We start from the raw sequence: 16,107 nt of genomic DNA on the forward strand, positions 1-16,107 counted from the left end.
AGCCACGAGGAGACGTTGCCCTCGGCTTCAACTTCTTTATCTGCTGCTCAACCCCCCCCCCCACTCATATGCGCCTGTATAAGTCACACCCCCCCCCCTCAGGCAGCATTTATCCATTTACAGGCGTGCTGCTGCCCTCTGATTGGAGGCACGGCCACCGCCATAACCCTCGCGCTGTTATACAACATTACGCAACAACCCGGGCACGCACCTGCCAAGGACGCGGCTCGATTCCAAACGTCTATCGGCCTGATCTGATACCGGTTTCTCAAGCCTCCCCGCGCCCTCCCGTGCCAGGGGCCATGCACAGAGAACCCAGGTTACTGCCAATGTTCCACCGTGATATTGACGCAGCCGAATCTGTCTTGAGCAACTGGCACACCCCTTATCTCTATCGCCGTCTCCCCTGTGGGTGGAGGTATTATCGAGCGAGTGTGCAGTCAGTGCAACTGCACGGACCGAAGTGGCCCAGGTGCCCGACCACGAATAGGGGAGGGGGATGGGGTGGATTGTACAGGAGGCGTCAATGTCATTTCCTTGCACCTAGGCCCATACCAGCCACGCGGCCCACCTCTATTGAGCTACAGCAAACTCCACGAGCCACCCATAGTGCGCAGTACTACGGACGGTGGACTCGGCCGAGCGGTAGCGTGTTCGCCGCTGGTTGTTGAGTTTCACGGTTCGACCCGCGCAGGCCACCATGTTTAACACCGCAGAAGGTCGTGGGTGCGATTCCAACCCTGACGCCTGCTGTATATTTAGATTTTGCGGTGTCTTTCTCTCCTCGTTGTCGCGTGGATTTTTCTCCGGGTCCTCTCCTCCGGGTTTCCCCTCCACATTTAGAATCAACACCACGCGTTTAAAGTAGTTGGCTGCTATACATTTCTACGTGATAAGCCACTTTGTCGATCCATCATTTGTGGCGGCCAGGTCGCTTCTGAAACGTAGCTAGATAGCTCAGTGGGTTTTACCTGGTAAAAGAGTTTTATAGTTGAGTATTAACACGACTACACAACGCTCCGTCTGCTTCGCAGGAGAGGCGAAAGATTCCGTGACGTCATTCAAGGAGGAGTAGGCCATTGCCAAATGTTTTAAACTCGCACATTGGAAAACCCAACAATCGTCGCCCCCCAAATCGGTGCAGGACACCATTCTGCAGAGTCTTGAGACTCATTGTACGTCTTCCCATCATTTAAGTGACAGCCCTGTACCAAGTCGATGTTTAAACGAGTAACCTGTCCCGTATATTTTTACACGTATATTTAAGAACCCGAGGACGATGAGTAAGCGTAATTGGTGAGCTTCATTAGTGAGGGTAATGAGTGAACACTAATTAGTGAATTAGTAATTAGCGAGTCACACTGCGCGGGTGATGGACGCTAAGTGGCGGCGGTTATTAATGGGCGAGTTGCGTGGCGCTCACGGGCGGCAATCAGCGGCGGCGCGCGGGACAGATGCTGGCTGATTGATGAGGTTAATGAGTAGATTGGTGAGATTCATGGGGAGATTAATGAGTGGATTAATGAGGTGGCCACGCGAGGTGTGCGAGCGCTCGGGATAGTGGAGCAATGAGCCCACGTGCCTCTTCTATGAGACGGGACAAATCAGTGTGGGTGCACCTTGTAAATGTGTCTATGGTTCGGCTGCACCTTGTAAAAACGCTATGGATTGGGTGACCCTAGTGAAAGTATTCCGGTTTGGATGCACCTTGTAAACAACTAATTACGGTTTGGGTGCACCTTGTAAAAGCAGCGGGATTGGGTGCACCTTGTAAATAAAGTACTGGACACCCAGTCTTCAGCCATAGTCACTCCACGTCTGATGAAGGCTCTCCTCAAGCCATCGCCACCTCTCACGGCCCTGCCTTGGTAACAAATCAAGCCAGCTGCTGCTGCTGCTGTTGCCGCACCTGCTGCTGCTGCCGCACCTGCTGCTGCTGCACGAGCGGAGTCCGCTCCCGGGCGCCGCCAGGCGGTGGCGACGCGGAGCCGCTCGGGTCCGCGTCCCCTCGCCGCGCCGCGCCGCGCCGCGCCAAGCAAACGCGAGGCGGCGCTGCGCCCCCTCCTGCCTTGCCCCGAGCGAGTGGTGAGGATCGGTTCGTTCAAAGGACGGCCACGGCTGAGTTCACGCAGTCTATTTAACTCACATACCGGATTACGCTAGTGCGGGGCCTGTAGCATATGTTATAAAAGGGGCCCTAAATTTAAATAGATATTAAAATATATATTTTTTACTTGCATCGTAAAGCAATTGTATTTTCTCATTTGCTTTACAGCCAGATAATACGAAAAATCGCTAACCTTAAACATCCAGTCGTTCATAAAAGTTGAAGGCAGTATAGTACTCTAGTAATAGAGCAAGTGCAGAATCACTGAACCGAAATTGATAGCTTGGAAGCATTTAGCGCGGGGCCATTGAAAGTGCGGGGCCCGTAGCATGTGTAGCTAGCTACTTGTGCTACTGGAATAATCCGGCACTGGATGAATGCACTCAGTTCCACTGATTTCTGAAGCTCAGCAGACTTTATCCTGGTCTAAGGCGAGTCAAGATGCGATTATTCATCATCTTATATTGTTCATAATACAGGTTTTGTTTGTTAGATCGCGTAAATATTTGTCGTTAAACCCGCCACCACCCGACACAGCCAATTAAGGTTTGTCGCCTAAACAGAACATGCCAATTCGGTACTAATACAGCACACTGGTGTGTTGGAGAGCAAAGCCACAAGATTTACAATCCGAGTACGACGTTTCTCCAGTAATTACAACTAGCTTCATCAGGCGACAGCCAGGTTTTTTGGAGCAATCCTCCTGTTTCGTTCCTTAGAAGGGTAGATGTGATGACATCACTTGTGAGCCCTTCTTGAGCGAAGTGGGGGGGGGGGGTTAATGAATGCATATGACAATGGGTATCCATTGCCGGTTGGGTTATTTATAATGGTAATCAAAATACCTTATTGATGCATATTATGCAGTATTATACAAGCCCATTGTTCTTGTACCTCTTGTCGATTATGTGCACTAAAATAGCACGATCACCTGTTAGTCTGTTCAACGGTAATCCCCATTGCCCATTGAAGTATGGTGATCTCATATCGAACACGTTCCTTCCGAGTGGGCAGGTAGGAACTTGGTTGGACAGCGCATTCGTGCACGACAGCCAGACAAACAATCCCTGGTGGGGAGTGTGGAAGCTGTTACTACCTGTATAAGTGTAGTGTATCGTGTCGTGTATAGTGTAGTGTGTAGCTTAAACGTTGAGTTTTATAAGGGCACCACGGGGTGACCCATCCAGCCCCACCCCGCCCCACCCAGCCCCACCTTCACCCCCACCTTCACCCCCACCCAGATCCACCCCTCACCCCGACCCAGCCCCACCCTCACCCCCACCCAGCCCCACCCTCACCCCCACCCAGCCCCCACCCAGCCTCACCGCCACCTAGCCCCACCCAGCCTCACCCCCACCCAGCCCCACCCTCACCCCCCACCCAGCCCCACCCTCTACCCAGCCCCACCCTCACCCAGCCTCACCCCCACCCAGCCCCACCCTCACCCCCACCCAGCCCCACCCTCACCCCCACCCAGCCCCATCCTCACCCCCACCCAGCCCCATCCTCACCCCCACCCAGCCCCACCCTCACCCCCACCCAGCCCCACCCTCACCCCCACCCAGCCCCCACCCTCACCCCCACCCAGCCCCACCCTCACCCTCATCCAGCCCCACCCTCACCCCCACCTAGCCGCACCCAGCCCCCACCCTCACCACCACCCAGCCCCACCCTCACCCCCACCCAGCCCCACCCTCACCCCCCACCCAGCCCCACCCTCTACCCCCCACCCAGCCCCACCCTCTACCCCCCACCCAGCCCCACCCAGCCCCACCCTCTACTCCCACCCAGCCCCACCCAGCCCCACCCTCTACCCCCACCCAGCCCCACCTTCTACCCCCACCCTCTACCCCCACCTAGCCCCACCCTCTACCCCCACCCAGCCCCACCCAGCCCCACCCGCTACCCCCCACCCAGCCCCACCCTCTACCCCCCACCCAGCCGCACCCTCTACCCCCACCCAGCCCCACCCAGCCCCACCCGCTACCCCCCACCCAGCCCCACCCAGCCCCACCCTCTACGCCCACCCAGCCCCACCCTCTACCCCCACCCAGCCCCACCCAGCCCCACCCTCTACCCCCGCCCAGCCCCACACTCTACCCCCACCCAGCCCCACCCATCCCCACCCTCTACCCCCACCCATCCACCCCCACCCTCTACCCCCACCCACCCCACCCTCTACCCCCACCCAGCCCCACCCTCTACCCCCCACCCAGCCCCCACCCAGCCCCACCCTCTACCCCCACCCAGCCCCACCCCAGCCCCACCCTCTACCCCCACCCAGCCCCACCCAGCCCCACCCTCTACCCCCACCCAGCCCCACCCTCTACCCCCACCCACCCAGCCCCACCCTCTACCCCCCACCCACCCAGCCCCACCCTCTACCCCCACCCAGCCCAACCCTCTACCCCCACCCAGCCCCACCCTCTACCCCCACCCAGCCCCACCCTCTACCCCCACCCAGCCCCATCCTCTACCCCCAGCCAGCCCCACCCTCTACCCCCACCCTCTACCCCCCCACCCTCTACCCCCACCCTCTACCCCCACCCTCTACCCCCACCCTCTACCCCCACCCTCTACCCCCACCCTCTACCCCCACCCAGCCCCACCCTTTACCCCCACCCAGCCCCATCCAGCCCTACCGAGCCCCACCCTCTACCCCCACCCTCTACCCCCACCCAGCCCCACTCTCTACCCCCACCCAGCTCACCCAGCCCCACCATCTACCCCCACCCAGCCCCACCCTCTACCCCCACCCAGCCCCACCCTCTACCCCCACCTAGCCCCACCCAGCCCCACCCTCTACCCCCCACCCAGCCCCACCCAGCCCCACCCTCTACCCCCACCCAGCCCCCACCCAGCCCCACCCTCCACCCTCTACCCCCCACCCAGCCCCACCCTCTACCCCCACCCAGCCCCACCCTCTACCCCCACCCAGCCCCACCCAGCCCCACCCAGCCCCACCCTCTACCCCCACCCAGCCCCACCCAGCCCCACCCTCTACCACCACCCAGCCCCACCCTCTACCCCCCACCCAGCCCCACCCTCTACCCCCACCCAGCCCCACCCTCTACCCCCCACCCAGCCCCCACCCTCTACCCCCACCCAGCCCCACCCTCTACCCCCACCCAGCCCCACCCTCTACCCCCACCCAGCCCCGCCTTCTACCCCCACCCAGCCCCGCCCTCTACCCCCACCCAGCCCCACCCAGCCCCGCCATTTACATCCACCCAGCCCCACCCAGCCCCGCCCTCTACCCCCACCCAGCCCCCGCCCTCTACACCCCAGCCCCACCCAGCCCCGCCCTCTGCCCCCAGCCCCACCCTCTACCCCCCACCCAGTCCACCCTCTACCCCCACCCAGCCCACCCTCTACCCCCACCCAGCCCCACCTTCTACCCCCACCCAGCCCCACCCAGCTCCACCCAGCCCCACCCAGCTCCACCCAGCCCCACCCTCTACCCCTACCCAGCCCCACCAGCCCCACCCAGCCCCACCCAGCCCCACCCAGCCCCACCCAGCCCCACCCAGCCCCACCTAGCCCCACCCAGCCGCACCCTCTACCCCCACCCAGTCCCACCCTCTACCCCCCACCCAGTCCCACCCTCTACCCCCACCGAGCCCCACCCAGCCCCACCCTCTACCCCCACCCAGCCCCACCCAGCCCCACCCAGCCCCACCCAGCCCCACCCTCTACCCCCACCCAGCCCCACCCAGCCCTACCCAGCCCTACCCAGCCCCACCCTCTACCCCCCACCCAGCCCCACCCAGCCCCACCCTCTACCCTCACCCAGCCCCACCCAGCCCCACCCACCCACCCCCACCCTCTACCCCCACCCAACCCCACCCTCTACCCCCACCCCAGCCCCACCCTCACCCCCACCCAGCCCCACCCTCACCCCCACCCAGCCCCACCCTCACCCCCACCCAGCCCCACCCAGCCTCACCGCCACCCAGCCCCACCCAGCCTCACCCTCACCCAGCCCCACCCTCACCCCCACCCAGCCCCACCCTCACCCCCACCCAGCCCCACCCTCACCCAGCCCCACCCTCACCCAGACTCACCCCCCACCCAGCCCCACCCTCACCCCCACCCAGCCCCACCATCACCCCCACCCAGCCCCACCATCACCCCCATCCAGCCCCATCCTCACCCCCACCCAGCCCCATCCTCACCCCCACCCAGCCCCACCCTCACCCCCACCCAGCCCCACCCTCACCCTCACCCTCACCCAGCCCCACCCTCACCCCCACCTAGCCGCACCCAGCCCCACCCTCACCACCACCCAGCCCCACCCTCTACCCCCACCCAGCCCCACCCTCTACCCCCACCCAGCCCCACCCAGCCCCACCCTCTACCCCCACCCAGCCCCACCTTCTACCGCCACCTAGCCCCACCCTCTACCCCCACCCAGCCCCACCCAGCCCCACCCGCTACCCCCCACCCAGCCCCACCCTCTACCCCCACCCAGCCCCACCCAGCTCCACCCCAGCCCCACCCTCTACCCCCACCCAGCCCCACCCAGCCCCACCCAGCCCCACCCAGCCCCACCCAGCCCCACCCTCTACCCCCACCCAGCCCCACCCAGCCCTACCCCAGCCCCACTCTCTACCCCCACCCAGCCCCACCCAGCCCCACCCTCTACCCCCACCCAGCCCCCACCCAGCCCCCACCCTCTACCCCCACCCAGCCCTACCCAGCCCCACCCACCCCCACCCTCTACCCCCACCCAACCCCACCCTTTACCCCCACCCAGCCCCACCCTCACCCCCACCCAGCCCCACCCTCACCCCCACCCAGCCCCACCCTCACCCCCACCCAGCCCCACCCTCACCCCCCACCCAGCCCCACCCTCACCCCCACCCAGCCCCACCCTCTACCCCCACTCAGCCCCACCCAGCCCCACCCTCTACCCCCACCCAGCCCCACCCTCTACCCCCACCCAGCCCCACCCTCTACCCCCACCCAGCCCCACCTTCTACCCCCACCCTCTACGCCCACCCAGCCCCACCCTCTACCCCCACCCAGCCCCACCCTCTACCCCCACCCAGCCCCACCCAGCCCCACCCGCTACCCCCACCCCAGCCCCACCCTCTACCCCCTCCCAGCCCCACCCTCTACCTCCACCCCAGCCCCACCCAGCCCCACCCTCTACCCCCGCCCAGCCCCACAGTCTACCCCCACCCAGCCCCCACTCAGCCCCACCCTCTACCCCCACCCACCCCCACCCTCTACCCCCACCCACCCCACCCTCTACCCCCACCCAGCCCCACCCTCTACCCCCACCCAGCCCCACCTAGCCCCACCCTCTACACCCACCCAGCCCCACCCAGCCCCACCCTCTACCCCCACCCAGCCCCACCCAGCCCCACCCTCTACCCCCACCCAGCCCCACCCTCTACCCCCACCCATCCCCACCCAGCCCCACCCATCCCCACCCAGCCCCACCCTCTACCCCCACCCACCCTCTAACCCCACCCACCCTCTACCCCCACCCTCTACCCCCACCCAGCCCCCACCCTCTACCCCCACCCTCTACCCCCCACCTTCTACCCCCACCCAGCCCCACCCTCTACCCCCACCCAGCCCACCCAGCCCCACCCTCTACCCCCACCCAGTCCCACCCCTCTACCCCCACCCAGCCCCACCCAGCCCCACCCTCTACCCCCACCCAGCCCCACCCTCTACCCCCACCCAGCCCCACCTTCACCCCCACCTTCACCCCCACCCAGATCCACCCTCACCCCGACCCAGCCCCCACCCTCACCCCCACCCAGCCCCACCCTCACCCCCCACCCAGCCCCACCCAGCCTCACCGCCACCTAGCCCCCACCCAGCCTCACCCCCCACCCAGCCCCACCCTCACCCCCACCCAGCCCCACCCTCTACCCAGCCCCACCCTCACCCCCACCCAGCCCCACCCTCTACCCAGCCCCACCCTCACCCAGCCTCACCCCCACCCAGCCCCACCCTCACCCCCACCCAGCCCCACCCTCACCCCCCACCCAGCCCCTTCCTCACCCTTACCCAGCCCCATCCTCACCCCCACCCAGCCCCACCCTCACCCCCCACCCAGCCCCACCCTCACCCCCACCCAGCCCCACCCTCACCCCCACCCAGCCCCACCCTCACCCTCACCCAGCCCCACCCTCACGCCCACCTAGCCGCACCCAGCCCCACCCTCACCACCACCCAGCCCCACCCTCACCCCCACCCAGCCCCACCCTCACCCCCACCCAGCCCCACCCTCTACCCCCCACCCAGCCCCACCCTCTACCCCCACCCAGCCCCACCCAGCCCCACCCTCTACTCCCACCCAGCCCCACCCAGCCCCACCCTCTACCCCCACCCAGCCCCACCCAGCCCCACCCTCTACGCCCACCCAGCCCCACCCTCTACCCCCACCCAGCCCCACCCAGCCCCACCCTCTACCCCCGCCCAGCCGCACCCTCTACCCCCCACCCAGCCCCACCCAGCCCCACCCGCTACCCCCCACCTAGCCGCACCCAGCCCCACCCTCACCACCACCCAGCCCCACCCTCTACCCCCCACCCTCTACCCCCCACCCAGCCCCACCCAGCCCCACCCTCTACCCCCCACCCAGCCCCACCTTCTACCCCCACCTAGCCCCACCCTCTACCCCCACCCAGCCCCACCCAGCCCCACCCGCTACCCCCACCCAGCCCCACCCTCTACCCCCCACCCAGCCCCACCCAGCCCCACCCTCTACCCCCACCCAGCCCCACCCAGCCCCACCCAGCCCCACTCAGCCCCACCCAGCCCCACCCTCTACCCCCACCCCAGCCCCCACCCAGCCCTACCCCAGCCCCACTCTCTACCCCCACCCAGCCCCACCCAGCCCCACCCTCTACCCACCCCCACCCTCTACCCCCACCCAACCCCACCCTTTACCCCCACCCAGCCCCACCCTCACCCCCACCCAGCCCCACCCTCACCCCCCACCCAGCCCCACCCTCACCCCCACCCAGCCCCACCCTCACCCCTACCCAGCCCCACCCTCTACCCCCACTCAGCCCCACCCAGCCCCACCCTCTACCCCCACCCAGCCCCACCCTCTACCCCCACCCAGCCCCACCCAGCCTACCCAGCCCCACTCTCTACCCCCACCCAGCCCCACCCAGCCCCACCCTCTACCCCCACCCAGCCCCACCCAGCCCCACCCTCTACCCCCACCCAGCCCTACCCAGCCCCACCCACCCCCACCCTCTACCCCCACCCAACCCCACCCTTTACCCCCACCCAGCCCCACCCTCACCCCCACCCAGCCCCACCCTCACCCCCACCCAGCCCCACCCTCACCCCCACCCAGCCCCACCCTCACCCCCACCCAGCCCCACCCTCACCCCCACCCAGCCCCACCCTCTACCCCCACTCAGCCCCACCCCAGCCCCACCCTCTACCCCCACCCAGCCCCACCCTCTACCCCCACCCAGCCCCACCCTCTACCCCCACCCAGCCCCACCTTCTACCCCCACCCTCTACGCCCACCCAGCCCCACCCTCTACCCCCACCCAGCCCCACCCTCTACCCCCACCCAGCCCCACCCAGCCCCACCCGCTACCCCCACCCAGCCCCACCCTCTACCCCCTCCCAGCCCCACCCTCTACCTCCACCCAGCCCCACCCAGCCCCACCCTCTACCCCCGCCCAGCCCCACAGTCTACCCCCCACCCAGCCCCACTCAGCCCCACCCTCTACCCCCACCCACCCCCACCCTCTACCCCCACCCACCCCACCCTCTACCCCCACCCAGCCCCACCCTCTACCCCCACCCAGCCCCACCTAGCCCCACCCTCTACACCCACCCAGCCCCACCCAGCCCCACCCTCTACCCCCACCCAGCCCCACCCAGCCCCACCCTCTACCCCCACCCAGCCCCACCCTCTACCCCCACCCATCCCCACCCAGCCCCACCCATCCCCACCCAGCCCCACCCTCTACCCCCACCCACCCTCTAACCCCACCCACCCTCTTCCCCCACCCACCCTCTACCCCCCACCCTCTACCCCCACCCAGCCCACCCTCTACCCCCACCCTCTACCCCCACCTTCTACCCCCACCCAGCCCCACCCTCTACCCCCACCCAGCCCACCCAGCCCCACCCTCTACCCCCACCCAGTCCCACCCTCTACCCCCACCCAGCCCCACCCAGCCCCACCCTCTACCCCACCCAGCCCCACCCTCTACCCCCACCCAGCCCCACCTTCACCCCCACCTTCACCCCCACCCAGATCCACCCTCACCCCGACCCAGCCCCACCCTCACCCCCACCCAGCCCCACCCTCACCCCCACCCAGCCCCACCCAGCCTCACCGCCACCTAGCCCCACCCAGCCTCACCCCCACCCAGCCCCACCCTCACCCCACCCAGCCCCACCCTCTACCCAGCCCCACCCTCACCCAGCCTCACCCCCACCCAGCCCCACCCTCACCCCCACCCAGCCCCACCCTCACCCCCACCCAGCCCCTTCCTCACCCCTACCCAGCCCCATCCTCACCCCCACCCAGCCCCACCCTCACCCCCACCCAGCCCCACCCTCACCCCCACCCAGCCCCACCCTCACCCCCACCCAGCCCCACCCTCACCCCCACCCAGCCCCACCCTCACCCTCACCCAGCCCCACCCTCACGCCCACCTAGCCGCACCCAGCCCCACCCTCACCACCACCCAGCCCCACCCTCACCCCCACCCAGCCCCACCCTCACCCCCACCCAGCCCCACCCTCTACCCCCACCCAGCCCCACCCTCTACCCCCACCCAGCCCCACCCAGCCCCACCCTCTACTCCCACCCAGCCCCACCCAGCCCCACCCTCTACCCCCACCCAGCCCCACCCAGCCCCACCCTCTACGCCCACCCAGCCCCACCCTCTACCCCCACCCAGCCCCACCCAGCCCCACCCTCTACCCCCGCCCAGCCGCACCCTCTACCCCCACCCAGCCCCACCCAGCCCCACCCGCTACCCCCACCTAGCCGCACCCAGCCCCACCCTCACCACCACCCAGCCCCACCCTCTACCCCCACCCAGCCCCACCCTCTACCCCCACCCAGCCCCACCCAGCCCCACCCTCTACCCCCACCCAGCCCCACCTTCTACCCCCACCTAGCCCCACCCTCTACCCCCACCCAGCCCCACCCAGCCCCACCCGCTACCCCCACCCAGCCCCACCCTCTACCCCCACCCAGCCCCACCCAGCCCACCCAGCCCCACCCAGCCCCACCCTCTACCCCCACCCAGCCCCACCCAGCCCCACCCAGCCCCACTCAGCCCCACCCAGCCCCACCCTCTACCCCCACCCAGCCCCACCCAGCCCTACCCAGCCCCACTCTCTACCCCCACCCAGCCCCACCCAGCCCACCCTCTACCCCCACCCAGCCCCACCCAGCCCCACCCTCTACCCCCACCCAGCCCTACCCAGCCCCACCCACCCCCACCCTCTACCCCCACCCAACCCCACCCTTTACCCCCACCCAGCCCCACCCTCACCCCCACCCAGCCCCACCCTCACCCCCACCCAGCCCCACCCTCACCCCCACCCAGCCCCACCCTCACCCCCACCCAGCCCCACCCTCTACCCCCACTCAGCCCCACCCAGCCCCACCCTCTACCCCCACCCAGCCCCACCCTCTACCCCCACCCAGCCCCACCCTCTACCCCCACCCAGCCCCACCTTCTACCCCCACCCTCTACGCCCACCCAGCCCCACCCTCTACCCCCACCCAGCCCCACCCTCTACCCCCCACCCAGCCCCACCCAGCCCCACCCAGCCCCACCCGCTACCCCCACCCAGCCCCACCCTCTACCCCCACCCAGCCCCACCCTCTACCTCCACCCAGCCCCACCCAGCCCCACCCTCTACCCCCGCCCAGCCCCACAGTCTACCCCCACCCAGCCCCACTCAGCCCCACCTTCTACCCCCACCCACCCCCACCCTCTACCCCCACCCACCCCACCCTCTACCCCCACCCAGCCCCACCCTCTACCCCCCACCCAGCCCGACCTAGCCCCACCCTCTACACCCACCCAGCCCCACCCAGCCCCACCCTCTACCCCCACCCAGCCCCACCCAGCCCCACCCTCTACCCCCACCCAGCCCCACCCTCTACCCCCACCCATCCCCACCCAGCCCCACCCATCCCCACCCAGCCCCACCCTCTACCCCCACCCACCCTCTAACCCCACCCACCCTCTACCCCCACCCTCTACCCCCACCCAGCCCCACCCTCTACCCCCACCCTCTACCCCACCTTCTACCCCCACCCAGCCCCACCCTCTACCCCCACCCAGCCCACCAGCCCCACCCTCTACCCCCACCCAGTCCCACCCTCTACCCCCACCCAGCCCCACCCAGCCCCACCCTCTACCCCACCCAGCCCCACCCTCTACCCCCACCCAGCCCCACCTTCACCCCCACCTTCACCCCCACCCAGATCCACCCTCACCCCGACCCAGCCCCACCCTCACCCCCACCCAGCCCCACCCTCACCCCACCCAGCCCCACCCAGCCTCACAGCCACCTAGCCCCACCCAGCCTCACCCCCACCCAGCCCCACCCTCACCCCCACCCAGCCCCACCCTCTACCCAGCCCCACCCTCACCCAGCCTCACCCCCACCCAGCCCCACCCTCACCCCCACCCAGCCCCACCCTCACCCCCACCCAGCCCCACCCTCACCCCCACCCAGCCCTTCCTCACCCCTACCCAGCCCCATCCTCACCCCCACCCAGCCCCACCCTCACCCCCACCCAGCCCCACCCTCACCCCCACCCAGCCCCACCCTCACCCTCACCCAGCCCCACCCTCACGCCCACCTAGCCGCACCCAGCCCCACCGTCACCACCACCCAGCCCCACCCTCACCCCCACCCAGCCCCACCCTCACCCCCACCCAGCCCCACCCTCTACCCCCACCCAGCCCCACCCTCTACCCCCACCCAGCCCCACCCAGCCCCACCCTCTACTCCCACCCAGCCCCACCCAGCCCCACCCTCTACCCCCACCCAGACCCACCTTCTACCCCCACCATCTACCCCCACCTAGCCCCACCCTCTACTTCCACCCAGCCCCACCCAGCCCCACCCAGCCCCACCCGCTACCCCCACCCAGCCCCACCCTCTACCCCCACCCAGCCGCACCCTCTACCCCCACCCAGCCCCACCCAGCCCACCCGCTACCCCCACCCAGCCCCACCCAGCCCCACCCTCTACGCCCACCCAGCCCCACCCTCTACCCCCACCCAGCCCCACCCAGCCCCACCCAGCCCCACCCTCTACCCCGCCCAGCCCCACACTCTACCCCCACCCAGCCCCACCCATCCCCACCCTCTACCCCACCCACCCACCCCCACCCTCTACCCCCACCCACCCCACCCTCTACCCCCACCCAGCCCCACCCTCTACCCCCACCCAGCCCCACCCAGCCCCACCCTCTACCCCCACCCAGCCCCACCCAGCCCCACCCTCTACCCCCACCCAGCCCCACCCAGCCCCACCCAGCCCCACCCTCTACCCCCACCCAGCCCCACCCTCTACCCCCACCCACCCAGCCCCACCTTCTACCCCCACCCTCTACGCCCACCCAGCCCCACCCTCTACCCCCACCCAGCCCCACCCTCTACCCCCACCCAGCCCCACCCAGCCCCACCCGCTACCCCCACCCAGCCCCACCCTCTACCCCCACCCAGCCCCACCCTCTACCTCCACCCAGCCCCACCCAGCCCCACCCTCTACCCCCCGCCCAGCCCCACAGTCTACCCCCACCCAGCCCCACTCAGCCCCACCCTCTACCCCCACCCACCCCCACCCTCTACCCCCACCCACCCCACCCTCTACCCCCACCCAGCCCCACCCTCTACCCCCACCCAGCCCCACCTAGCCCCACCCTCTACACCCACCCAGCCCCACCCAGCCCCACCCTCTAACCCCACCCAGCCCCACCCAGCCCCACCCTCTACCCCCACCCAGCCCCACCCTCTACCCCCACCCATCCCCACCCAGCCCCACCCATCCCCACCCAGCCCACCCTCTACCCCCACCCACCCTCTAACCCCACCCACCCTCTACCCCCACCCACCCTCTACCCCCCACCCTCTACCCCCACCCAGCCCCACCCTCTACCCCCACCCTCTACCCCCACCTTCTACCCCCACCCAGCCCCACCCTCTACCCCCACCCAGCCCACCCAGCCCCACCCTCTACCCCCACCCAGTCCCACCCTCTACCCCCACCCAGCCCCACCCAGCCCCACCCTCTACCCCCACCCAGCCCCACCCTCTACCCCCACCCAGCCCCACCTTCACCCCCACCTTCACCCCCACCCAGATCCACCCTCACCCCGACCCAGCCCCACCCTCACCCCCACCCAGCCCCACCCTCACCCCCACCCAGCCCCACCCAGCCTCACAGCCACCTAGCCCCACCCAGCCTCACCCCCACCCAGCCCCACCCTCACCCCCACCCAGCCCCACCCTCTACCCAGCCCCACCCTCACCCGAGCCTCACCCCCACCCAGCCCCACCCTCACCCCCACCCAGCCCACCCTCACCCCCACCCAGCCCCTTCCTCACCCTACCCAGCCCCATCCTCACCCCCACCCAGCCCCACCCTCACCCCACCCAGCCCCACCCTCACCCCCACCCAGCCCCACCCTCACCCCCACCCAGCCCCACCCTCACCCTCACCCAGCCCCACCCTCACGCCCACCTAGCCGCACCAGCCCCACCGTCACCACCACCCAGCCCCACCCTCACCCCCACCCAGCCCCACCCTCACCCCCACCCAGCCCCACCACCTAGCCGCACCCAGCCCCACCGTCACCACCACCCAGCCCCACCCTCACCCCCACCCAGCCCACCCTCACCCCCACCCAGCCCCACCCTCTACCCCCACCCAGCCCCACCCTCTACCCCCACCCAGCCCCACCCAGCCCCACCCTCTACTCCCACCCAGCCCCACCCAGCCCCACCCTCTACCCCCACCCAGCCCCACCTTCTACCCCCACCATCTACCCCCACCTAGCCCCACCCTCTACCCCCACCCAGCCCCCACCCAGCCCCACCCAGCCCCACCCGCTACCCCCACCCAGCCCCACCCTCTACCCCCACCCAGCCGCACCCTCTACCCCCCACCCAGCCCCACCAGCCCCACCCGCTACCCCCACCCAGCCCCACCCAGCCCCACCCTCTACGCCCACCCAGCCCCACCCTCTACCCCCACCCAGCCCCACCCAGCCCCACCTCTACCCCCGCCCAGCCCCACACTCTACCCCCACCCAGCCCCACCCATCCCCACCCTCTACCCCCACCCACCCACCCCACCCTCTACCCCCACCCAGCCCCACCCTCTACCCCCCACCCAGCCCCACCCAGCCCCACCCTCTACCCCCACCCAGCCCCACCCAGCCCCACCCTCTACCCCCACCCAGCCCCACCCAGCCCCACCCAGCCCCACCCTCTACCCCCACCCAGCCCGACCCTCTACCCCCCACCCACCCAGCCCCCACCCTCTACCCCCCACCCACCCAGCCCCACCCTCTACCCCCACCCACCCAGCCCCACCCTCTACCCCCACCCACCCAGCCCCACCCTCTACCCCCACCCTCTACCCCCACCCTCTACCCCCACCCTCTACCCCCCACCCTCTACCCCCCCCCACCCTCTACCCCCACCCCTCTACCCCCACCCTCTACCCCCACCCTCTACCCCCACCCTCTACCCCCACCCTCTACCCCCACCCAGCCCCACCCTCTACCCCCACCCAGCCCCATCCAGCCCTACCGAGCCCCACCCTCTACCCCCACCCTCTACCCCCACCCAGCCCCACTCTCTACCCCCACCCAGCCCACCCAGCCCCACCCTCTACCCCCACCCAGCCCCACCCTCTACCCCCACCCAGCCCCACCCTCTACCCCCACCTAGCCCCACCCAGCCCCACCCTCTACCCCCACCCAGCCCCACCCAGCCCCACCCTCTACCCCCCCACCC

This window comes from Lampetra planeri, chromosome 12 (genome assembly GCF_965212315.1).
Source record: "Lampetra planeri chromosome 12, kcLamPlan1.2.h2, whole genome shotgun sequence".
NCBI lineage: Eukaryota > Metazoa > Chordata > Hyperoartia > Petromyzontiformes > Petromyzontidae > Lampetra > Lampetra planeri.